A 20,648-nucleotide genomic window follows, 5' to 3' on the forward strand; every position below is an offset into this window, starting at 1 on the left:
ATCACAAGATCTTTTATCTGTCACCATTAAATGTCTGAACTTTAAACAGATTCTTGGCCTGGTGGCTCACATCCATCAGTTTGTTGAACTTGACACCAGTCTCACCCCCAGTAGCATTTCCAGATCTACTGCCTTGACCATGAAGCTTCATGAACATTCCTTTCCCCCCTCAAAGCGGGGATTCTTCAGCATTTTTACTTTTCTAACGAAGACATCATGGAGTGGATAAAAAGGTGGGCAGGCCTTTTCTGTGTCTTTTCCGATACTGCCGGGAATCAATTTATTGACCACTCCTTGCAAGTCATTTGTCTGCACATCTCAGGTCATGATTTCATCATCTTTTTCTCAATTTGGTGGACCTCTTGGTACTACATTTTTAAGTAAAATCAACACAAAATAGACGAAGCAAATAACCCTCGGTAGTCTTGACATCAACCTGAGCTTCAATCACGGTCTGTCATTTTTTTGACCATGGAGCACATTTTGTCACTGGTAAGATCCATGCCGTGCTAATTCATCAGGCACTTTTTGCCCTGAGTGTCCTCAGCAATTAGCTTGAATTTTCTAAGTGCAACTCATCGTGCAGATCAGCAAGGCTCACTTCAAAAACACAACCCTTGAGGCTAACAGATGGAATTTTGCTTCCTTGAGTTCTTGTGACTCGTGTTTTTTCCCAGTATTTCTTACACTGTATGAAGCTAGCTGGTGCTTTCACATCATACCAGTCTTTCTTAGAAGATGGCTCAAGCACTTTCTTCTTGCCTCTCTTTTTGCCGCCTTTTGTAAGGTGTCTGTTCTTCCCAGCCACCGTGGTGCTGCTCGGGGAGCCAAAAGGCCTGTACCAACGTGCTCTTTGATGTTTCAGGTGCTGAATTTGCAGCTTCCTCTATGTTTCTCTGAGGGTCCTGCGCATAAGTGGATGGTTCTGTCTATTCTTACAGACCCTTTCTCCACCCTGACATGTGTCCACGGAGGCTGACCTGTGTGTATGACGTCAGTAGGACCCTTGCTATTTTGTGTCTAGGTGGGTTTTTCCCACTGGAGGTTGGAGGTATGACCCGAGTGGGAGACAGGAGTATTTGTTACTCTTTCCTACTCTCCCCTTCCCTCTTTTCTGCTGGTTTTGGGCTTCCCTCACTGGTGGCCCCAGGTCCTGTCAGGTGGCCCACTCTGTTCTTCTGTTTCTCGGGGTTCTTCTGTTCCCTTCCTTTGCTTTTTCAGGCCCGGGGGTGGAAACAGCACCCTGCTGTTGCTAGCCTCAGAGCGTTGCATTGTCCCTTGCTGGTGTTCCTAACCTTGCCAAACCTTAGTAAATAGTCCCTTTATTAAAACCTCTTCAATTATGCAGTGTGCCATCTGCTTTGCTGGGACCCTGATTGATAAATGCTCCATGGAGAAGCGAGTCTTGGCCCAGAAGGGCCAGATGGAATACAGCCTGACAAGGGGATTTTGCCACAACTGTCTTGTTTCCGCGTTGGATTCCCGTTGGGCTCTCTTCATATGTCTTCCTTGAAGGGGGTTTGGACGCACAGCTTCTGCCACAGCCTGTTTGCCTTGTTCTTACTACTTATGTTATACCATGTCATGTTTTAAAGATGTATCAATAAGCTACATTGATGCCCAAAGCATTTAACTATTGTGATTAACTTAAAACTATATAAAGCATATTCATTTGTATCTGTCTTGGTTGGAACAAAATGGAAAGTTCCAAGTTATTCTGAATGAATCCTCCCTATTTTAATAGTGGCCTGAAAATTCCATTCATTTATAGCATTTGCTTTAGGAGAGAACAGATTATAGTGAATTTAGGATTTTCCTCTGTATCATCTTGATAATCCAACCAGGAATATAACCGATTCTGAGGGAAGAAGTATAGTTTAAAAGGATTTACATGTATTTCTTTCTTTTAAAGTATACATGTGTCTTAGTCTGGGTTTACAGGGTCATTAAAACTTTTTTTTTTGTATGAAAGCTCTGAAGGGAGTGTAGGTTTGTATTTCTTCTGATATGTGTACATTATGGCCTCCAGTTACTACAGGATAACTTAAATGATTGCAAGTAAATATTGCCTGTTGATATTAGAAATATTTTTGTTATTAATTCATATTTCTTCCCCAGTCAACTTCTAATAAAAGAGGTCTCCATTGTTATTAAAACTTTGCTGGTATTTCATTCAGTCTAATTCAAAATGCCTCCAGTGTCGGTAATTCAAGACTTTCCCAATATGGCACAATCTGCAAGTTTAATTGATTTTCCGATTCCCTTAACTTCTCAGTAATTGATGCAATCTTGGATTAGACGGACCTAAATTCCCAGGGTACTACACCAAATAGCTCCTTCTTACTTAACACATTGCTGTTCATCTTCACTCTGTCAGATTTTGTACTTTGCGTTTGGTACGAATTCAGAGTATGAACTTTTTGTGAATTGAGACTTGACGGCAGAACTCCATCAAGCGTGGTTTTCCTAAGTGTTAATAACTGAGCAGCCTCCCAAACATCCCGTGGAGATGTGCGTGAGGATGCTTTCCAAACTTAATGAGTCAGTGACTGGAGCGTGGATATGCAACATGGTCCATCTGGGATGGTATTAGACCGCAAAAGCTCGTCTACTTTTTTAGGGTTTGTTTTTCAATAAAATAATTTATTTTCAAAAAAAATAAAATAAATTTGCTTTGAGTAAAGTAATTCAGTAAAATGATTTTCAAAGTATGCTTTGAAGGGACCCTTCTCTGCATCCTCTCAATATGTGTAATTGCTGATACAGCTATTAGGTAAGCAGAATGTGTTGGAAGGTATTGCACATTGCTTTTACATATTGGGAATACTTCCCAGTCTCACTGGTGTAATTAAATAAGTGATAACTTCTCTCTTGTAATAACTAAAGAAGCCAGGAATTTATGGCCGTGGTTTATTTAGGTTTCTTTTTTTTTTTCAATGAGCCTATTTTAAATGCCATGTTAATACATGATTATAGTTTCACAAACATTGCATTTTGCCACCTTCTTAAATGTGTCAGTTTGTCTTTTCCTCTTCCTTTACCTCATTGTCCCCTCTCATGGTCCCCCTAGATTAGCAGTAGGATTCTAACTTTACTTTCTTGCCCTCTATACTTCAGTATACAGTATTTCTAGAATGAATTTTTTTAATCCATTGGATCTTTCATTTTGTCTAATATTTTTCTTCCCTGAAAGCTTCTAAAGCTAAAATAAACACATAAGTGTGCCCCCCCCAGGTGGTCTTATGCTTTATGATTCAGAATTGTTTTGTATGTTTTTGGTTTGTCTTTACACTGCTTTAGTGTGCGTATCACTTAACATTTCCTTTTCTGTTCAAAGATGCATTTTTGTACGGGTTTGGAGCCACCTTTTATTATTAATGGAATTAATTTTTATGAAGTCTTGGGTCTTTCATTAACTTCTGCTTCTTCATTCTGGGGTGGGGCTCCAAGGGAGGGTACATGGTGTTGAATAGTTTGTTAGTTTGACGATCTTACTAGAGTTTTCACATAGCACACTGTTACAATGGTTCACTGGATTTAATTGTTCAAAACAAGGAAAGGAAATTACTTTCAGCTTGAACCCCTCCGGCTTCTCATGACCCAACCCTTCTATTAGTGGTCCCACTGATCAGTCTGGAAATGTGGCCTCATCCTTCCTTGTTTAAATATTAACGAGGAATTGCCTACTGAGAATTGGATGTTCATGTTAACTCTTACAATTTTTTTTTTTTTTTAAACACAGATGGGCCCAGTGTCCCTCCTTTACTCTGACTTCTGTGGTACTCCCCCCTCCAGCCACCCCCAACTCAGAGTAAAAGGTAAACTTCTACGTGGCCTCTAGGGGTCAGTATGAGTTGCTTCCCCTGCAGTTTCCCTCCTCTCCCCTCCTTTAACTCTGTCCCCTTTTCGTTCTGTTTTGGATGCACTGATCTCTGTGATGTTTCTCTCCCCTCCAGTTTTATGGAGAAATAATTGATGTACATCACTGTGTACGTTGAAGACATAGAGCAGCACGATGGTTAGATTTCTGTATATTGTGAAATGATTACCAAAGCAGGTTCAGCTAACCTGCACCTTCTCATATAGAAACAATCAAAAGGAAAGAAGGAAGAAAACTTTTCTCTTTGTGGTGGGAGTAACTCTCCTAACAGCTTTCCTGTATGCCATACAGTGCTGTTAGCTGCAGTCATCAGGTTGTATATTACATCCCTAGTACCCATTTATCTTCTCACTGGAAGTTTGTACCTTTTATACCTTTCTCCAATTCCCTCTTTTCTCCTCCACTGACTCCCTGCCTATGATAACCGCAAGTCTGATCTCTTTTACTAGGAGTTTGCTTTTTCTTTCCTCCTCTTCCACGTCTCTGACCCCTCGTATAAGTGAGATCATACAGTATTTGTCTTTCTTAGTTCACTTAGCAGAATACCTTCAGGGTCCCCCCATGTTATTGCAAATGGTAGGATTTCTTTATTTTTTGTGGCTTTATAGTATTCCATTATGAATCTATACCACATTTTTATCCATTCATCCATTGATGGACACTAAGGTAGTTTCTGTATCTTAACTCTTATAAATAATATTGCTTTAAATATGGGAGTGCAGATATCTCTGTGAGAATGTGTTTTTAATCACCTTTGGGTATATTTTTAGAAGTGGAATCGCTAGATCATATGGTAGTTCTAGTTTTAATTTTTTGAGGATCCTCCATAATGTTTTCCATAGTGGCTGTATCAGTTTACAGTCTTAACAGCAATGCACAAGGGTTCCCTTTTCTCCACATGCCTACCATCATTTATCTCTTCTGTATTTTGATGGTCATTTTTTAACAGGCAAAAGGTGGTATCTCATTGTGGCTTTAATTTGCATGTCCCTAATGACCAGTGATGAAAGGTAGTATGGATATTTTAACAATATTTGTTCTTCCAAACCATGAGCATGGAATGTCTTTCCATTTCTTTGTGTCATCTTGAATTTCTTTCATCAGTGTTTTATAGTTTTTAGAGTACAGACTGTTCACCTCTTTGACTAAGTTTGTTTCTAGATATTTTATTGTTTTTGATGTGATTATAAATGAGATTGTTTTCTTTCTTTCTTTCTTTCTTTCTTTTCCTTTCTTCCTTTCTTTTTTTTTTTTTTAAATGGTTTCAGGGTTGTTTTTAGTTCTAGAGCCTGCAATAGTTGGTCAGCAATGCTAGCTCAGCTGGTATAATCTGAAGGCCACTTGCCTTTCCAGGTGTTCACGAACAGAATCCCTGCAAACAAGGTTAGAGACCATTGAGATGTATCTCAGTGTGCGGTGAGAGGGAGAAGAGGTCTTCCTCTCTCCTCCTGTTCCCTTCCTCCCCACTTTTTCTAACAAGATTGTTTTATGGTCAGATGCACTCAAACCCATCACAACAGCAACCAGCCGTCTTCAATACCGCTGCTTCCAGAGTAGGAAGCAAAGAGAAGAGTGGGATTGTTTTCTTAATTTCACTTTCTGATGCCTCATTACTAGTGTATAGGAATGCAGCAAATTTCTGTACATTGATTTTGTATCCTGCGACTTTACCGAATTCATTTATCAGTTCTAATAGTTTTTTGGTGGAGGTTTTATGGTTTTCTATATCTAGTATCATGTTATCTGCAAATAGTGAGAGTTTTACTTCTTCCTTAACCAGTTTTTGGATGCCTTTTATTTCTTTATGCTGTCTAATTGCTGCAGCTAGGACTTCTAGTTCTATGTTGAATGAAGGTAGTAAGACTGGTCATTCTTGTCTTGTTCCTGACTTTAAGGGTAAAGCTGTCAGTTTCTCACCATTGTGTGTGATGTTGGCTGTTGGTTTGTTATATGTGGCCTTTATTAGGTTGAGATGTGTTCCCTCTAGACCTGCTTTTCAGAGGGTTTCTGTCATGAATGGATGCTGTCCTTTGCTGAATGCTTTGTCTGCATCTTTTGCAATGATCATATGGTTTTTTATCCTTTCTCTTATTGATGTGATGTATCACGTTGATTATTTTGCAAATATTAAACCACTCTTGCATCTGGGAGTAAATCTCACTAAATAAATCATGGTATATGATTATTTACTATATTGTTGGTTTTGGCTTGCTAATATTTTGCTGATGATTTTTGCATCCATATCTGTGAGAGGTATTGGCCTGTAGTTCTCTCTCTTTTTTTTTTTTTTTTTAAAGATTTTATTTATTTATTTGACAGAGAGAAATACAGCAAGAGAGGGAACACAGCAGAGGAGTGGGAGAGGGAGAAGCAGGCTTCCCACTGAGCAGGGAGCCTGATGTGAGGCTCGATCCCAGGACCCCGGGATCATGACCCGAGCTGAAGGCAGACACTTAACGACTGAGCCACCCAGGTGCCCCTGTAGTTCTCTTTTTTTATGGTGTCTTTATCCGATTTTGGTATTAGGGTGAAACTGGCCTCGGAATAAATTTAGAAGCTTTCCTTTCTCTTTTGTTTGTTTTGGAACAGTTTGAGGAGAATTAAAATAGCTATTTCTTCTTGAAATATTTGCTAGAATTTTCCTGTGAAACTGTCTCGTCCTGAACTTTTGCTTTTTGGGAGTTTTTTGATTACTGGTTCAGTTTCATTGCTGGTGATTGATTGGTCTGTTCAAATTTTCTATTTTTTCCTGCTTCATTTTTGGTAGGTTGTATGTTTCTAGGAATTCAGCTATTTCTTCTAGGTTGTCCAATTTGTTGGCATATAGGTTTTCATAATGATTCTGTTACAGTTGTTTGTATTTCTTCTCTGTAGTAATTTTGTTTATTTGGGTCCTTTTTCATTTTATTTAATGAGTCTTTGTAGAGGTTTATCAATTTTGTTGATCTTTTCAAAGAAATAGCTTCTTGTTTCATTGATAGGTTCTATTTCTTTTTGTTTCTATATTATTTATTTCTGCACTAATCTTTATTGTTTCCTTCCTTTTGATGGGTTTGAATTTTGTTTGTTCTTTTTCTAGCTCCTTGAGGTATAAAGTTAGGTCATTTGAGATTTTTCTTACTTCTTTAAGTAGGTCTGTGTTGCTATAAACTCTTAGAATGACTTTTGTTGCATCCCAAAGATTTTGGACCATTTTGTTTTCATTTAATTTTTGATTTCTTGATTTAACCTTTTCATTGTTTAATAACTGTTATTTAACCTCCATGTATTGTGTTCTTCCAGATTTTTTCTTAGAGTTGATTTCTAGTGTCATAGTGTTATGGTCAAAAAAGTTGCATGGTATGAATTCCATCTTTTTGAATTTGTCGAGACTTGGTGTTTGGCCTACTATGTGACCTATTCTGGAAAATTTTCCAAGTACACTTGCAAAGATTGTATAGTCTGCCATTTTATGAGGGAGTGTTCTGAATATATCTGTTATATCCATTTGGTCCATGTCTTTCAAAGCCACTGTCCTTGTTTTTTTTTTTTGTTTGGATGATCTATCAAGGTAAGTAGTAAGTCTTCTACTATTATTGTATTATTATTGATCAGTTCCTTTATGTTTGTTATTAACTGTTTTACATATTTGGGTGCTCCCATGTTGGGTGCACAAATATTTACAATTGTTATAGCCTCTTATTGGATGGTCCCTTTATGATTATAGATAGTCTCCTCCTTTGTCTCTTCTTATAGACTGTTTTAAAGTCTGTTTTGTCCAATATAAGTAATGCTGTCTGCTTTTTTTTGGCATCCATTTGCATGATAAATGTTTCTCTATCCTCTCACTTTCAATCTGTAGGTATTTTTCAGTCTGAAATGAGTCTCTTGTAGGCCGCATATAGGTAGGTCCTGGTTTTTTAAATCTGCTCTGTCACCCTGTGCCTTTTGTTTGGAGCATTTAGTCCATTTACATTCAAAGTCGTTATTGATAGGTATTTATTGCCATTTTGGTACTTGTTTTGTGGTTGTTTCTGTAGATTTTCTCGATCCTTCTCTTGCTCTGTTTCATGATTTGTTTGCTTTCTTTAGTGATGTATTTGGGTGCCTTTCTTTATATGTTTTTCATATCTATTAGTGTTTTTTGATTGGTAGTTACCATTGTTTTGTATATAACATCTTCTGCATATAGCAGTCTGTATTAAGTTGATGGTCTCTTAAGTTTGAACCCATTCTTTACTCTTTCCCCTGACACACACAAACACACACACACACACATTGTAGGTCTGTGGTATCATATTTTACATACTTTTATTTTATGAGTCCCTTGACTGATTTTTACAGAAATACTTATTTTTATACTGCTCTTGTGGTCTTTCTTTCTTTCTTTTTCTTTTACTTTTCATACTCTCACTTACGGCCTTCCTTTCCACTCACAGTCCCGTTTAATATTTTCTGTAGAGGTGGTTTAGTTGTCATGAACTCCTTCAGTTTTTGTGTGTCCGAGAAACAATTTATCTCTCCTTCTATCCTGAATGGTACCCTTGTTGGGAAGAGCATTTTTGGTTGTAGATTTTTCCCTTTTAACATTTTGAATTTATCATTCCACTCCTTAATGATCTGCAAAATTTCTCCTAAAAAATTGCTGATAGGCTTATATGGCTTCCCTTTTATGTAACTGTCTTCTATTCTCTTGTTGCTTTAAAAATTTTTTTTATTACTACTTTTTTACCATTTTAATCACTATGTGTCTTTGTGTGGACCTCCTTATGTGAATTTGGGGGGATATCTCTGTGCCTTCTAGATCTGGATATCTTTTTCCTTCCCCACATTGGGGAGGTTTTCAGCTATTATTTCTTCCAATAAATTTTCTGCCCTCTTATCTTTCTCTCTTCTTTTGAGGTCCAGATAATGTGGATGTAATTACACTTGATGGAGTCACTGTTTATACAAACTGAATTTATACACTGTTTATACAAACTCAATTTGTATAATTTTCTGTCCTTTCCTTTGGTCTGTTTGGTTTCTTTTCGTTACTCTGTCTTCCAGGTCATTAATTCTGTGGCTTCATCCAGCCTGCTGTTTATTCCATGAAGTGTATTTTTGATTTCATTTATTGTGTTCTTGATCTCTGATTGGTTTTTCTTTTTATTTTAGTGTTAAGGGTCTCACTAATGTCCTCCACTCTTTTCTTCAGTCCAGTGAGTATCTTTATGATGACCTCTTGAAGTTCTCAGTCACATTTGTCATTTATATCCACTTCACTTTGGTTTCTTGCCATGACTTTGTCCTGTTCTTTCATTTGGCAGATGTTTCTGTCTCCTCACTTGGCCTTTCTGTGTCGTGTTTCTGTGTGTTAGGAAAGTCAGCTACTTCTCTTGCTCTCAATGATAATAGGCTTTAGAGAAGAGAAGAAGTCCCATAGTGTAGTGTCCCATGTTCCCCAGGGCCTGGCTCTACATGGAGTGTCTCCTATGTGTGTTGCCCGTGCCTTGCTGTTGAGTCTTTGGCCTCTTTTTCCTTCAGTCTGGTGGTCTGCAGATGCTCTCTTTGCCTGTTGTGTGGTTGGTGTGCTTGTGAAACGTGAACCACTCCTGCCGCTCAGCTGGCACTGAGCAGACGTCCTGCAAAACGCGCAGGTCAGGAGACATGCTGCTGGCAGGGCTTGCACCAGTCTTCTGGAGGAGGGACCTGCAGTGCTGGGAAAGTGACTGGAAAGTGACTGGGAAGGGTGGACCATTGAAGTGGGGTACAGGTGGGGGATGCTTTCTGCAAGCATGCTAAGTACGGAGTCTGGAGTCTGGGTTCTGCACTGCTTCCTGCAGGTGGCCCTTGTTTATGTGCCGATGAGGCTGTGTTGGGAAATGGCTCATGCCAGCTCCTTTGTTTCTCCAGGGATCTCCCTGCCATGCTCTGAGATGAGCAAATCCTTCTTCCTTTCATATGCTCCCTCGGGCCCCACCACCATTTTTCAAATTGCTCGCTCCACGCTCTATCTGCTCAGGCTGTTTGTTGTGCTGTCTCTTTAAAGGTGGGGACTCTGTTTCCTAGAGTCCTCCAGACACTAGCAGAGCTGAGCCTACCGATTTGTAAAATTCCGGGCTTTAAGTCCCACTGGTTTTCAGAACTCATGCTATTCAGCACCTGTCACCTTGAAGGAAAAAACGTGACAGAGACATGTCCTTCCCTTCCTGGGCCTCCGTATGAGAGTCTGTTTTCTGCCCTTCTTCAAGCCCCACCAGTTCCCTCCCCGTTGCGCATGGCCACATTCCCTTTTGCTCCCAGATCACAGTCTTTGCCCTTCTTACCCTCTTTGATGTGTCCGCTTCCCGGCCTTTAGTTGTGGAGTTTGTTCTGCCATCTTTGGATCCTTTCCTGAGTTATTCACATTGATGTGGGTGTTACCCAGTTGTGCTGGAGGGATGAGGTGAGCTTCCGGTCCTCCCGCACCATCTTGTCAGCTGACCTGAAGTAATTGTTGATAGGTAAGCATGTACCGTTGCCATTCTGTTCATTGTTTTCTGGTTGCTTTGTAGACCTTTTTTTATTTCTTATTCTGCTCTCCTTTTTTGTGTGTTTTGATATCTTCTGGTATTAGTATGTTTTGGCTTGTATATCATGTTTTTTTGTGTGTGTAATTCAATTTTTCCTTATGGTTACTGTGAAGTTTAAATAAAATATTTTAAACTTTTAACACTTCATCTGAACTGATGGTGACTTATCGTCCATGCTTATAGGTTTCCTTTGATAGAGATAGTTCTTTACCAGTCAGCTCCGTTTGGGTTTCTGGGTGTGTTTGGTGATAATGTCTTCGGCAGTTGCAGGGCCTGCTAATATGATCTTTTGTGGTTGAGGCAACTCTGAGGCTGGGGATGGGGGGCGTGTGCCCCTGCTGAGAACAATTAGATAGGACTTGGTTACCTCCCCACCTGAGGCATCTGTAGAATGGGCTCTGTTGATGCCTAAGTCCATGGTCTGTACTTAGAACTGTATTCAGTAATAGGTGGGGCTAGGAATTAGCTTGTCTGCCCTGGCAGAGAGCAAAGAAGGGCCTAGGAGCTATATAGCTCATTGTTTGGGGGTCTGGATCAGGCCTGAGTGTGCACTGAATTTGCTGGTCAGGTAAGCCCACCAGATTTGCTCGGCAGGTGGGGAAAGGCATGTGCTGTGTTGTACGTGTGAGTGCCACCTTCTGTAGGACTGTTGAATGGGCCCCCCAGCTTCCTGTGTGGCCCAGGTAGTGTCTGTGGTTAGACAGGCTGAAGCTGTATTCAGCCCTGAGCAGGGCTCTGAATTAGATTCCTGCCCCCGCACAGCAGGAGAAACAGCTCTAAAACCAGTAAAGCTCTTTGATTTTTGTCTTCATTCAAGCTGAGGTGTAACACGTTCCCTGGCTGAGCAGGGTGGTCCGCCTGCTGTTCTTTGCTGGCCATGTAGCTTCCAGGTCTTGTCAGCAGCCCTTCTGTTCTGATGGGACTGGAAGGCACTTCCTACTGCGTGGGGCTTTGAGTCAGGACCCTGCCCGGGCATGGGCCAGCCTGGCTCTAGGGCCAGCAGAATTCCTCATCTGAGGATGAGAATCAGGCAGGTCTATACCCAGCCTAGTTCCCTTGCATCGTGTGCAGCCAGTTTGTTCTGCAGCTGAGCGTAGCTGCTCTTTGGAGTCACTACGTGGGCACTGCGTGTGCTGGCCCTTGCAAGCCCTTCCTCCCCCTTCTCTGTCATAGTCAAGATTCCCAGTGACTGGGCCCCACAGATTATTCGGCAACCCCTGTGGTGTGAGATGAGAGTAGGGGCTCCCACCAATGACCCACGATATGGGGGAGATGGATTGACCCCTCTGGGGTTTTCTTTTCCCCCTGGAGAGAGCAGTGGCCTGAGAAATCTCTCCTCTTGGTGCTGTGCTGACTGGGGGAGGGGCGGTGCCATCCGTGTGCAGCTACTTCTTTTTTATGCAGTCTGTCTTGGTCTCTGAAGCGCAGTGGGATGCTTGCACCTCACCCCACATTCTAGGATTCCTTCCGTGATTTCTTGTTCTTGAACAGTGGCTGTTCTTGGGAGAGGAAGTGAAGTCAGACCCGACCTGTCACCATCTTGGTGACATCCGGCTCCCACTCTCGGAGATCTTTAGCTCGTCTTAGCCGACTGCGTGAAGGGGAGACTACAGATACTGTCGAGTTCTCTGAAGGTGTATATACTACTGTTGTCTAGATTTTGTGAAACTGTTAATGGAAAACAGTTTCTAAGTTTGAACATCCTGATTTTTAAGTTTGAATATCATTTTCATTTCAACTAGTTGGTATTCTGAGGTATACCAGTTTCTGAGTCCAAAGATTCTAATTTCTATTTACCGTGATAGGATTATTTAGCAAAATATGCCAAGTGGATGAGTTAGTCTTTTTTTGAAGCTCTCATAGAAGCATGAAAACAAATACGATTTTAAAACACTTTAACATATGTAAAAAAATTTTCTGCATACAGTTCTTCCTTCATTATGGCTACCTTTGAAGAGAATCAGCACGTGGCACACTGCTTTCATACCCAGCACACATCTCATATACATGCTTTGTATTCATTAGGAAAAGTTTTAATCTTCATTTAAAGAATGCAGTTTTTGTTTGGCAAAATGTAGTAGGAATCGTTGAGACTATCAACTTAAGTAATACTAGCAGCTGCACTACACTTTTCAAATAGAGGGTGAAGTTGTAGGTTAATTGTGCTGTTCTTCTGTTTTCCTAACACGATAGTAAATTGTACTGGTAATTCTCCATGAGTACGTTATAGCTGGCTTCCATAAAGACAGAGAAAGTGGAAACCAGTAGAAATAGAAAGTGAAAGCCAGGTCATGTTAAAGGTGTATTAGAACTTCAGTGTCCAAGGAAAATATGCATAAAAATCATGATCATCCTTGAGAAATCTATTAAAATGAGTATTTTTTTTAAGATTTTATCTATTTATTTGACAGACAGAGATCACAAGTAGGCAGAGAGGCAGGCAGAGAGAGAGGAGGAAGCAGGCTCCCCGCCGAGCAGAGAGCCCGATACGGGGCTCGATCCCAGGACCCTGGGATCATGACCTGAGCCGAAGTCAGAGGCTTTAACCCAATGAGCCACCCAGGCGTCCCAAAACATGAGTATTTTTTTGCCAGTTAAATCATGTATTATATTATAGCCACACGAAAAAACTGACAATATAAAGTTGACAAGTCAGAGTACACAGGAAATTTAAATCTGATTTTCTCTTTCTCTTGAAAATTTTGTTTGAGAGGAGAATTTATTTGATCAGACAGTCATAGGATGTTGTTTATAAGGTGATGCTATCAACCTTTCCTTAGAAAACCTAATGTTGATAATAATTGGCATAGAGAAAGAATGCTTCTTGATTTTAACATTTTGTATATGTTTGGGGATATTAATTTTTTTTCTTTTAAGATTTTATTTATTTATTTGACAGAGAGAGATCACAAGTAGGCAGAGAGGCAGGCAGAGAGGGAGAGGAAAGCAGGCTCCCCGCTGAGCAGACAGCCCGATGCGGGGCTCGATCCCAGGACCCTGAGATCAGGACCTTAGTCGAAGGGAGAGGCTTAACCCGCTGAGCCACCCAGGCGCCCATCATTTTTTTTTTTTCTTTTAAAAAATTCATTCTGTAACACTCTACAAAGCATGTAGCCTATATATAGCAATTACTACTGAGACTTCGAGAATAAATTACCAATTTCCTGTAATTATTATTTCGAGGTCAGGGAACTCATTTGCAAAATCCTCAGTTAGACTATCAACTATGGGTGGGTTTTAAGTAGAGGTTTATCAGAACTATTGTTCTGCAACAAAACGTACATTTTATAGAATAGTGAAGATGTACTAATTGAAATGTCTTTCTAAGGTAGTTTCTGACACATGAAATCTTTATCGTAACTCCCAACACTCAGATGTACCATTTCTTTAAACTGTGCTAAGTCTGCTGCCATGAGGGGTAAGAATCCTGGATTCAGAGTATGAAGAGTGTGGAAATATCTGGTTCTTCTTTTAACAATGTCGTGTTCAGCAACCCACGCAACCTCATCAGTTCTGTTTCTGGAGTTATGAATTGTGTGACATGGAAGGTTCCTTTGGCTCTGAAATTCCAGTAGTGTTTGAGTCTGCACTGTACCAGTGACTTTCAGAGTCTGTCATTAGAATGAAATGTTGACATTTTGGACAGTGATCTCTAGCCAAAGTTACTAGAATGGGAGACACTTTTTCTCACATCCTAATCTCCTTCTGCCAGATTTTACTTTTTTTCCCCTATGCCTTCCTCCTTAAAAAAATGAAGTTGAAAATGTTTGTAAAGGACATACCATGCCTTTTTCTTTTGTATATTTCTGTATTCTCCAGCGAAGAGGGTCTTGAAGTCATACAGTGGCAGTTCTGGGACTCGTCTGCCTTTACTTCGTTCTGCTGTAACCCCATCCTGGGCGCTGATGGGCAGTGGGCTTCTCCGTGTTGCTTCAGAGTTGTTGGCTTCTTTGAATCAACTTTCACTTCTGCCCTGGGGAGTGTTTATTTTGGGCGCTTTGGGATAGACCATTTTCATCTTGGTGACTAGGATTGCTGGAGGAAAAAAGCAACTCGAGGAGATTTAGTGGAAGGTGAGAACATCACCCGGAGCAGGGCCTGTCGAGTGTGTTTGCGGAGAAAAGAATGGAGGCTGAGAGGGGCTCCTAGCCAGAAAGGGGGTTGGCAGAGTGGGTTCTCAGAACTTGGGGAAACTGAGGCTTAGAGGGTCTGCCGTGTGGCCCTTCACCTAGATGCATTGCTATGGGGGCCACTGTTGCAGCCTGATAAGGATCCTGTCACTCAGGTGTCCTGGGTCGGGGCAACAGCCACTGGTCTGTAGGCGTAGATACTTGGACTTACCCAGGATCCTGTGCGGTTCTGGCACGCTGTTTATGCTTTCTTCCTCGTCCCTCAGTTTTCAAGAAACTGTATTAGGATGCAAATGAGTGATTTAATAGGAATGAACTTGAATCTTCTTTAATTTATATATTTAAAAAAATCATTCGCAAATTTGATTATCATCATCAGTGCAATTATTTGTGACCTATTTCTTAGCCCTCCAGAGCTTAAAAAATAAATGGGCTCTGACTTTAACATCTAGTGTTCGTAAGTTTCGAAAATCTCTTTTCCTCCTTGCTTTTGAAAAACGTCATTAGCGCTGTAGATCTTGATAGGATTACAATTGCATTAATTATAGTAGCAACTGTAATTAACTTCTGTCTAGCTCTTTGTAGCTCACCCTTTCCGTATACATTAATTCATTTGTACTCCACAGGAACCCTGGTATTACTGATTACACAGCGAGGCAGCAGTGTGTTATAATTTGAAACCTAGTTCTCTAATCTCGTGTTCTTTACTTTCTGTTAAGCTGCTTACCTTGACTGGAGGGGAGTGAGAAAGTGAGGCCTGTTCCTCATTTCCTTTCCTCATGCCTGTTGTTGAATGCCACTGCTCCTCCATTTCTCATTCCCTTTCGTATCCCGGCTTACACATTTCCTTCCTTCCCATTTCTTGTTTTCCTCTGTGATCTGTTTCTTCCCCCACTCCTCCCTTAGTTTTACTAGCCATCTCCATTTTGTGCCAAAGTATTTTTTTGTAAGGAGTCAGTAAAGATTTGTTTCATTTATTTGTTTTTAATCTTTTTATTTATTTATTTGACAGAGAGAAAGAGATCACAAGTAGGCAGAGAGGCAGGCAGAGAGAGAGAGGGGGAAGCAGGCTCCCCGCTGAGCAGAGAGCCCGATGTGGGGCTTGATCCCAGGACCCTGAGATCATGACCTGAGCCGAAGGCAGAGGCTTAACCCACTGAGCCACCCAGGTGCCCCCAAGATTTGTTTCATATAAAAAAAAATTGTAACTAGAATATTTGAGTCTGTCTTCACTGTAAAGGTGCTTAATTTAGGAAATGAGAGAATGAAAGTATACCTTAACCTTAAGCAACCAATACAAAGCCGATTTAACCAATAAAAAGCTAATGAAAGGTTTTACAGAGAAAATTCTCTTGGGTATGTGTATTAGGGATACTTTTTGAAGGTTTTTATTTGAAGTACACTTTACAGTTTTTTACTCTTATATGGGTGGGTCTGGATAATCCATATTTTTTAAGGTTATGGACTGTGTTTTTTATCTCAGCTTTGTATTTAGGCTAGATAAATAATGAAGCTGTAAGGAGAAGGATTTTGAACTTTCGGTCTTTAGCATCTCGTCATGAACATTAATTGTAATTTCTCAAAATTAAGTTTCAAAAATAACGTTTGATCACTCTTTGGATTAGATTTAAGAATGCATCTCAAGCCCACATAATTTCTCCTTCATAAACCATATTTAGAAATACTGTCATCTTTGAAGGTGTGGTTTTCACAGTGGGATTCTTTCATGCCAAGGCTTAATAAATCTTTGCAGTGAAATCTGGTTTTTGCGATAGGCTCTTAACTAGATTGGTTTTAAAAAGTGGAAAATGAGCAACAAGCAGGAATTCCAGCAACGAATTCTGCTTGCTGTGTTAGTAGTATTGTGTCCAGAGGTACTGTGAAATACGTATAATCATATATTTAAATTGTATCCTGCTTACCCAGCAAGGTCAGCTGTCTGTGAAGCCTTCCCTGATCTTTCCCGGGAGAGTTGACCCCAGTCTCATGGTGCCCAGCCGTTCCTAGAAACACTTGTCAGCCCATCTCTGTCGCTTCATTCCAGTTATTTTTGCAAATCTGTTTTCCTTAAGACCTTGCATGGCTTTCGGACAGAAGTCAGTGGTGGCGGTACTAAGGACAGTATAGGGTTGGTTGGTTTGTTTGTTTTGCATGTGGGAAAGGTATATTTTGGAAGTCTTTATGTTGTGTTTCAATATTGATAAAATAATATTTCCTACATCATTTTTAAAAAAGATTTTATTCATTTATTTGACAGAGATCACAGGTAGGCAGAGAGGCAGGCAGAGAGAGAGGGGGAAGCAGGCTCCCCCCGCTGGGCAGAGAGCCCCATGCAGGGCTTGATCCAAGGACCCTGAGACCATGACCTGAGCTGAAGGCAGAGGCTTTAACCCACTGGGCCACCCAGGCGCCCCGCATACATCATTTTTAAAGCTTGTCTGTAATACGCGGAACTTTTGTTTCTGTTACGCATATGCATTACTGTATTATGCTATGCTACAAAATGCGCATCTTTGTTTTCCTTACATTTCTGTGCTTAGCCCATTGTCATCATTTTATAGAAGGGCAGTGAGAACACCTCTCCCAAGGGGCTGAGGACTAAGAGTGTGAATTTAAAGCCAGCAAGGACGCCCCAGGTGCCCCGTTTTGTACCTCCTCCCGTATCGATTGCCGTGAGACAGCCACAGGAGAAGTGTGTTCAGCTCCTGGTGGGAGAGGAAGTGAAGCGCAGACCAGGTCTGTTTCACGGTGCGTAGTCGGGACCTCTCCAACTTCCTTCCTTTCCTGTCTCTCTTCTGTCACGCTTCACACGGGCTCGAGTTGAATGACAACAGGAGGAAACTTGAAATTTTCATTCGCGATTGAAAGTGGGAATTTGAACTTCAGTTTTTAAAAGTTCAGTTTGTGAAAGTTCACGAGGAGCTTGTACTTTACAGGTTCCGTGTGTCTGTATTTCACTGTTCTCGTGTCCTAGCAGCCTGGATGCCCTGTAGCGCACGGTCTGTTATTTCTGCTTCTGTCACCTGGTGCCGTACTTTCAGAACGTGGGTTTGAGCACGGGCTATCATTAAATTATGTGTCGTGACCGTGGATTGCTCTGCATACCAAACTGAAGCAGACATTGCGTTACTGCTGTAAACACTAAAGCCTCGGAGCTGTTTTGCAAATTTATAGTTCAGAAGAGCCGGTTATAGCCAGCCAGCCAGTGAACTAAGGAGTTCTTTTACGGGTCCTGCTAACGTGGAGTTACTGACGTGAGACTGCCATTAACCCTTGTGTGTTTTGATGTACACTTAATTTACATTTGGAAAAATAAATTGGTACCACACAAATCTCCCACTGTCATAAAAGGTACAACAGCTTGTAAAAGAGGTCATTAAAACACAACATTCAGCGCTTATGGTAACTTGCCCCCAGAAGGTGTCTCCTTTAGGGTAAGAAGACATTTTGCTTACGTGGATTATTTGTGATGTGTGTCTTTCGTTTCATGTGGTGACCTTACGCTGATTGTCATTATCAGTTGTGCCAGCAATGCTCTGCAAAGCGAAGAAAATACTGTCTTAAAATCTTATGTAGTTTTGGATCATACATAAATTTCACATCCTTCTGATTACAGTGTAGGTACCCTTTGTGTGCAGCAAGAGTTTTGACATTAAATGATCCTCAAACTGGCAGGGATTTAAACTTTGTCTTATGACCTCATTTTAGCTTCCTCTCCAACCCAGCTGCCCGTCGGGTAAGGTGTCCGCTTCCCTTATGCTTTGTTCACGCCTGGAGATGCATGTCCATACAGCACCGTAGTCCGCCTCTCTCCACGTACACTCGGTTCACGCTTCTAATTCCGTCTCTTTGGGCAGCTGAGTCTGACTGCTCTTTCCTTCTTTTATTATCTTTTCCTAGGTGTCCTTGTTCTGGTTCACATTTAAAGTCTTCATACTTGTTTGAAATCTTAAAAGCTGAAATTGGGGCTTGAATTGGAAGGATTTTGTGTGTTTGAGTCCATTCTGGCCCTTCCGGTAGGGTGTTCCAGCTTCGCCTTGTGGCAAGTTACTCCCACTAAATCCAAGTTTTACTTCGCTTTCTCCTTTTAAAATGAAATTATTGCCAGGGAAGGTCACACTCAAGTATGACTGTCAGACAATTCTTGCTTGCTTGAGAGGTGCCTGCATCTGAGGAATGACACTGGATTGAGCAGAGACACATTTTTGTTTGTCTTCATTAATTAGGCAGTTAAAGGTGCCTGTGGAGGATATGTCATGTAATAATTCCAAACATTTCGCAGAGGGACAGATGAAGTTGAGCATTCCTGGGGCACCTGGGTGGCTCAGTCAGTTAAGTGTCTGCCCTCAGCTCAGGTGCTGGGATTGAGTCCCACATCCGGCTTCCTGTTCAGAATGGCGTCTGCTTCCCTCTCTCCCTCTGCCTCTCCCCTTGCTCATGCTCTCTCTCTCTTTCTCTCCCGTGAATAAATCTTAAAAAAATAAATAAATTGAGCATTCCTTTCCTTTTTTTTTTTTTTTTTTAATATTTATTTATTTATTTGACAGAGAGAGACACAGTGAGAGAGGGAACACAAGCAGGGGGAGAGGGAGAAGCAAGCCTCCCACCGAGCAGGGAGCCTGACGTGGGGCTTGATCCTAGGACCCCAGGATCATGACCTGAGCTGAAAGCAGATGCTTAATGACTAAGCCACCCAGGTGCCCCTTGAGCATTCCTTTCTAATATTCTTAAGTAATATTCAAATTGATGTGACTGCATTTATTTTAGTGAGAATGGGTATCTGTAGTACATTTATGCTTTGTTCTTTTGGCTTGATTTTTTCTGCCAATCTCCTACCTCTCCCCCTTGCATTTTGTTGGGTTGCTTCACGAGGAAGTTTTCCAGTAGCCAGACCCAGAGCTTGGGGTTCACACAGGTCCGTTGAATGCGTCGCTGATAGGACTGAGTTTGTGTGTGGTGAGAGCAGTTAGTAAGATATCAAGAAAACTTGCCATGAGACCTCTCTGGTGCTGGTAGAAGGTGGGTGGCCACATGTTAAGGAAACAATGGCCTTTGAAAATTGGTGGGTTGAATAAAGTATTGAAGCAAAGTCTGGGCGTTTAAAGAGCCTTTAGAAGAACAGGGAAAATTAAAGAGGGGGAATAAACGACAGCCGTCCAAGTTACCCGCTCACTGGTACTTCTGTGATAGGTAATGATATCCCGAAGCTAATTTGTACAACCCACTTTAGCTGTGAGAACCAAAGGAGGGAAGATTGGTTTGCGAGTCGAAACAATTTAATTAATAAATATGTATTTTGTAGGTAATCCTGTTTCTATCACTCAATTAACATATGTGCTCATATTCCGGAGGTTGATTCTTTTCTGTTTGTGAATGACCATTGTAATTGCCTTCCTGACATGTTGACAGACTGTCTTTCTCGTAGACATGGGTGGAATGTTACCCCTCGATTTCCATAATGTTCTCAACGTTTAGCACTGTGGAATTCGGGAAAGATATTTTGCTTTCGACACAGCATTGAATGTTGATTCAACTAATAGAACGATTATTGTACAAAACAGACCCGTTTTTTCCCCACATAGATTTTTTTCCTTATTATGAATTTATAAATATGCATATAATGATGGATTATGTTTAAAAATTAGCTTCTGGCTCAAAATTTTGCAATACATAATAATTTTAGCTCATAAAATTGTTTAGTAACATTCTTTGTGGACTGGATCAAATGTAAAAACAAGCACAGAATCAAGGTTTTGTAGCTGATTGAAAAATAACCGCTGAAAGCCTCAGGCTTAAAATTAAATTTGGTTTTAACAGGGGTGAATTTTTGTGACATTGCTGAGTAATGACTTAGGGAGATGTTTATTAAAGATGGTTAATAAACCCACTGAGACACATCTGACCATTATTTATAGGAGATGAAATGTAAATTTACATTTAGAATGGAAAAGAGAAGATTTCAGAAATACTGCTTTTGAGTGTGTCCCACTCTGCATATTAAGGCAATCTGCTTTTTTTTTTTTTTTAAATCTTCGTATTAAAATTGCTTATCTCTGTTTTAATCACTTTACGTGTTTATCACCATCTCCTTGGTGGTCTCCTGTT

At 40.7% G+C, this 20,648-nt stretch overlaps 1 protein-coding gene and 1 pseudogene across 4 annotated transcripts in view; one reads left to right on the top strand and one right to left on the bottom strand.

Moving 5' to 3' along the window:
* The window catches only part of CDKAL1 (CDK5 regulatory subunit associated protein 1 like 1), a 628,275-nt gene that overhangs the window by 191,101 nt on the left and 416,526 nt on the right, over positions 1-20,648 (top strand). The gene's annotated exons all lie outside the window — the stretch shown is intronic.
* On the bottom strand, positions 42-1,272 carry LOC116869853 (annotated as a pseudogene).

The sequence above is a fragment of the Lontra canadensis genome, unplaced genomic scaffold, assembly GCF_010015895.1.
Source record: "Lontra canadensis isolate GAN:19392208 unplaced genomic scaffold, GSC_riverotter_1.0 scaffold21, whole genome shotgun sequence".
NCBI classification, from domain to species: domain Eukaryota; kingdom Metazoa; phylum Chordata; class Mammalia; order Carnivora; family Mustelidae; genus Lontra; species Lontra canadensis.